This window comes from Patiria miniata, unplaced genomic scaffold (genome assembly GCF_015706575.1).
Source record: "Patiria miniata isolate m_02_andy unplaced genomic scaffold, ASM1570657v1 HiC_scaffold_20, whole genome shotgun sequence".
Classification (NCBI taxonomy): domain Eukaryota; kingdom Metazoa; phylum Echinodermata; class Asteroidea; order Valvatida; family Asterinidae; genus Patiria; species Patiria miniata.
In genome coordinates, this window is record NW_024037059.1 from 6,253,913 (window position 1) to 6,260,011 (window position 6,099).

Sequence of the window (6,099 nt, forward strand, 5' to 3'; positions counted from 1 at the left end):
GTGAGAAACTTCTAATGCACAAAAATCTCCTGAATCACTGTCGGGCTGCAAATCATGCGACACTTTCGTTATTTTTTTTATTTGAGTAGGGCATAGACTCGCGCAAATCATTTTTGTTCGATGTCTCGTTCCAAAAAGTGAATTTCTCTTTCAAAAGGGCCGTTCCCTCAACCATTCACACTCAAAAAGAGGGCATTTCTCTTGAAATAAATGAACAAAATTATGAATATACAGTCATCACGTGCCCGTATATCATCCAAAGTACTCACCACTGCCACCTCCACGGCATGCATCTGAAAGAGTGGAGAAAAGAAGAGGGAAATTCAATCACAATCCACGGCCGTAATCTTCGACCGTGATGGTTTTAGTCATTCGCAAACATTATTCGAGCGCAACAAGCGCATGCGCTTGCAGTGCAGTAGCCGCTCTCAGGGTGTATACAACCGCAAGGAAACTGCCATGACCATAGTACAGTTCGTGCACAGTTGAGGATACATACAGCGGCCAGCTATGTATCGAGTGGGGTGTTTTTTTTTGGAAGAACACACAAGCAAGATTTTTGCTGATAGCTGGTGAAAGCAGACACTAGGATGTCCAGCCAGTGAGACTGACCACTAACACAGAGGAATCGGCAGTCTTAGGTACTGTCGGGCGTGCTCCAATATCGTGAGGTGTTCCATATTACCATAACTCTCAGTCATCAGATAAATAGTTGTGTGAGCCCAAACGTTAAACCTACCTGATGCTGGAAAACAAACGAGTACCAAACACAGAACGAACGGAGCGACGAGACTTGTCTTCGGTTCCATCCTGAAACCTGGTTGCGGATTGGACTTGACTTGTGCGCTACTTTTATTACCACTCTGGGATCGACTCCGCCCCTTATTTTTTTGTCTAGGCTAATTTATTTATTTTGGCATGTATTGTGGCATTGGTCTGTTCGGTGGACGCTGATTTTCAAGCACAAACTTTTGAAGAAAAGTTTAGGCTGTATTATTCATCAAAAAAGCATGACGTCATGGGAACCGTGACCAATCACAGATTACTGAAGAGGAGGGGAATTGCAGAGCTGCGGGTTCCTTCTCTGCGGGCCGAGACGAGCAGGCGGCCACGGGTTGGACGTGCATAGACCCTGCCGTGACTCACGTCCCTGGAACCTGCCCTACCCGCTAGTAACGGCTCTTTTTTGAGGGTCACTCCAAGAAATATTCCGACCGTTACCAACCACTTACGACCGGGCAGTGTGTGCATAAATCTGTTCTGTGCAAATATCTTTTACCAATTTACCAGGAACTCAGATTTAGAGTCCCGAGAGCGTTGTTGGGACATCCATTCGAGCTAACTCCAATACTTTCACAATGAAGATTACTGAGATCATCTCCGTCGTCATCTTCTGCCTCATGGTATCCGTACATCAGTCAGGTGCCGAGGAGGCTCAATCCCCCTCCCCACCCACCTCATTACCAGGTCATCTCAAGCCCTTGGCTTCCGAGGCTACCCGTCTCCCCGTCTCAGTGATCCAGGACTTCCCTTCCCCTTACGAGTTCTTCCGCAGCTATGTCTACCCTTCCGTCCCCGTCATCATCAAGCAAGGAGCGCAGCGTTGATCAGAGTGGAGATGCGGAAGGTTGAAGAAAGACCGTTACCGAAGATGAAGATGCCCTTTGCTGAATTCCTGGACAGATACCAAACCACCGATGAGTACCTTGTCGCAAGAGTCCCAGATTTCTTAAAGTGAGTGCTGTGACTTTAATGTACACAAAAAGACAGGTTTCTTCCTTAACTTTGTAACATCATCCATTTGAGAATAAAGATATACATGCACATGCATACACTGCTATGATTTTCGTAATGGACCTTAAAGGCATATATCATTTGCACTTAGCCCTAAAGTTTCCCACCGAAGCATTATCAAAATGCTTATGGAGATCGTACTGTCAATAAACACCCCTTGAAATTGTTCCCATCTTACTTACTGTCGAAGCAATCAAGAAGATTTCCAAGGATCATTCTATTAATTTTTGAAATACAGAGTGCACTTGACGAAGTTGTGGTTCGTGATCAAAATATTGTGCATGGTTGTTCACTGTTTCATCCAAATGTGTAATATCCACTGTGCTGAAACTGCATCAGGATGAGTGGTGTTAATACATGTAGTTGAAACGAACAAAATGCCTGAAAAACATGCTATATATGCCTTTAATGAAAACTTGTTATCGTCTGCATCCAAAAATTTAATATCCCTTCGCTAAACAACGCATTTTTTTTGCACGCAGATGCTGTGGTTCAGTAGCGGAGGTACCAAGTCCCACGTACACACCGACTACGTTGACATTATCAACTGTCTGTTCAGGGGCCAGAAAGATGTCCTCTTCGTCAACTACACCCGCTACAGAGAACAGGTAAACAACAACATTTCATTGCCACTTGCCTATAGGCTTGGGTTTCGGTTTCTACTCAATATCGACGCTGCATGTATGCCATTGCTTTTGATGGGGAATTTCCTGGTAAAGACCATTTCCTGCTTGGTTTTAATGTGTCTATCAAGGAATAAAGGTCTTATTGTGTATTTTTATTATTATTTTTAAAATTTATTTATTTATTGTATTAACAGTTTTTATTGGTCGTCTTCGGAGCACCCCATCTTCGTAAAAATGCATAAATTGAAAAATTTTCTGAGGTGTGCGTTGGTTTTTTAGCTTCCAGAATGTTCAATATACATTGATTAGGCGATCATCACAAAGCTACACTATTGACAACAAGTTTGAGCGTTATCAATTAATGTCATCTTATAAAGTAATACCTCCATTTTCGGTCTTCATTTTGAAGATTGTGTTCGATCATCCAGAAGGCTTTTACTCGAGTGTAGACGTGGAACGAGTCGACTTGAACGAATTCCCAGGAATGAGAAATCTGGAGTTCCATGAAGCGAAAATGCAAGCTGGCGACTGCATCTACCTACCGTTCAAATGGTCAGAGCATCAAATCATTCTGATCGATATTTGATTTTTCATGTTTTGTAAGCAGGTTACTTATTTCGCAGTTGTATATTCACATTAATATTTTCCTTGATATTTTCTTCATTGTCTTGTGAATACACATATGTTAATGGCAGCCGTTAGCACGGAAGTTCAGACCCTCACTCTCTCAAACAAATAAATGATTATTCGTTTAAAATGAAAACAAATGGCAGGGGAGTTTTCTTAAATCGAAACGTTCCAGTAGTTTATGGAATATCCCCTTGCACAGCAAGGGTCTATGATATGCGGGCAGATATGGCGATTAATAATGCAACAAGACTGCGTCTTGACCTCGAGATTCTGACCATTCAGCGGGCGCCTTCTATATTGGGTCTTCGGTAACCCGTTTTGAAAGCCAATGTCGGGTTTGATAGATCTCTATACCCGTTGTTTTAAACAAAATGTTGATTGACCGCAACAGCTTAGTCCAGATTTCGGATATCAGAAGTTGGTCCGGTACGGAGACAAACAGAGCTCCGTTGTACAACGAGGGATACTCAGACTAACGTTCTAGCAGGGAAAATGGAAAATTCGTTAGCATTACGCAATGACATGCCATGGCACGCATCGAGGCGTTTGGAAGGAAACATGATTGACATGATAAGAGCTCTGTAAACAAAGTCTCAAAAGGTATCTTTTTGGGATATAATGGGACAGGAAACTAACTTTCATGCTCGATGATGGACATTGTTCTCGTGTATTGCGAAAGTCCGACAGCAAATTTGAAACAACGATGTTTCGTTCTGTCTTTATATTGAGTCAACACTTACAAACCTGAAAATGTATTGTATAGGTGGTGTACTTTTTTGCCATTATTACCACACATGCTATAACTCTTGGCTGCTAAATTGCGACAACGAGCATGTTATTGTAGAAACTGTTGCTTTATTTGCTTGATCATTAAAACCACTTATCTGCTTTATTTTTGTTTAAAGAGATCATTGTAGAAGTTTTACAACACTCTCATAGTTTTATATTGGTTAATGATTAGGTTTTTCTAATGTCTTTGCTTATAGGTCGCAGATCCAGGGTACATTGTACTAAAATTTAAGCGCCATTTCGGGGAATTGTTTTTGAAGTCCCTTGCTATCCCAAACGTTGCGAAACGCACTCGGTTCACATGATCCTCATTGTACACGCACCGCGTAGCCTGCGTCCTTGACAATCAACCCGGTGACTCCCCGAGTTGCCAAATGATTTGTGATGAAAAAGAAATAAAGTAAGGTTTTAACAAGATATAATGCGACATTCATATAATCTTAAAGTCCTTCAGAATATTAAAACTTGAGTAATTGTAAAGCAGTACAAAATGATGTAGGCCTATTCATTTGAATGTGCAAAACAATACAAAGTAAACAACATTTTTGTTATAAAAATAAAATTAAAAACTAGCAAGAGAACAGTTCAGAAACCAACCTAAGCATTTTCATAAAAGGCATAAGGGATCATAAATTTCCATTTATCCCGAAAGTAGCCTTCTTAATTAGGCATATCATCAAAAAGCTTAATGCTTAAATTGAAGACCGTATATTGGTCCCACACACCCCGTGCAATGATTTCGTCTGGCTTGCTGTCATTGAGAAGAAATCAAGAAATGCAAGTGGTTTCCATTGATCTGTCAGTTGACTGCGTTTTTTCATATAGATTTTGTTTTAATACACATGTGCTTTGAACAAAATCGTGTTTCACTGAGCTGAAATTTCAACGGGTCAGGATTTGAACATTCATCTTTTTTCTTCGGGTGATTTTATTATTAAAAAGGAACAACATGCACAAAAGCAAATGATCCTATGTGTCCTAGAGCGCAATCTGTGTGTGTGAGTTTGTTTCTGCATTCAATAGGGGATGTTGGACAGTAGCATGCCCAATTGGGATAAATTAACTACATGTGTATTTGAGTTCGTACGTTTTAGAAGTAAATTCGCTAAAGATTGACCCGCGAGTTATAAGGCGTACCAAATCAAAAACTGAATGTCACCGTGACGCGTGTAAGGCTTTTTTATTATATGTATAATTTAATCTCCAATCACCGATTCAGGATTCATCAGGTGAATTTCTTTGGTAGCAACGTTGCAGTCAACATTTGGTGGAATCACCAGGCCTACGTCGTGCCTTCCCCGCAGTCCTGCGGCATGCCGGACCCGGGGCTCTCGCTGGCCGATGTCAGCTTCCCGTACCACGACCAGACGAACGGTGACATACAGACGGATCTTCACGTAGAACTGGATTTCTTCAGGGACCCGTCGTGAGTTTCATGGCTTATAGTTCCGCCAAATTCGCATGGAATACTATCAACAAAAACAAAATATGTTTTAAAAAGATTACATATTTTTTTAGCTGTCATGAGTTGAACATTTCAAGATACCTTTTTTTGATAATTGTTTCAGGGCAACTTTGACGACATCCATGGACGAAGAGGAGACAGATTCCTTGACAGAGGGGCAGTTTCTCGAATTTATGGACACTGTAACTTGAAAGCAATTAAGCATTTTCTGTTGTGATTTCTGAGGTCTCGTTCCATCCTGAAATACATCATAATTGATGGTTTGAAACTTTTTTATTCTTTCAAATTTATTCAAGTCAAACTTACTTCGGACTCCTGTTTGACTTGGATCCACTCAGCATATCAAGTTAATAACTTTGCTTACCTGTCTTGTAGACCTTTTATGAAGTTTTACTTTGATCTTTACTCTCGGTTTCCCACACTTAGATATTTCCAGGACTTGACCAAGACATTTGGACCGCAGAAGCTTTGTATGTTGCTCACCAGGTACCGGTATCTAACGTACATCTCAAAAGGAAAATTGTACTGACTGAATAAAGAACTCTAATCTATGACATGGCTATATGAAAATAAGTGGTTTTATTTTCCTCTTTCTGATTTAATATGAAACCAAGGATTCCTCAAATGTGCTCTATAGGCATATAGCTCACAAGCCTGAAGAAACCTGTAGAGAGAAGACAATGAGAAGAATTAGTTTTAGAGGTGGGATGAAAACCCTGGAAGAGTATTCTGGGCAAAATCCACACGTGGTCTGGGCAGGAATCTTACCTGGGCCATAGCGGTGGAAGGCGAGGA

General features: G+C 40.9%; 1 pseudogene; it reads left to right on the top strand.

Moving 5' to 3' along the window:
* The first annotated feature begins 675 nt into the window (after nucleotides 1-675).
* On the top strand, nucleotides 676-5,302 carry LOC119727275 (annotated as a pseudogene).
* Nucleotides 5,303-6,099: the final 797 nt, after the last annotated feature.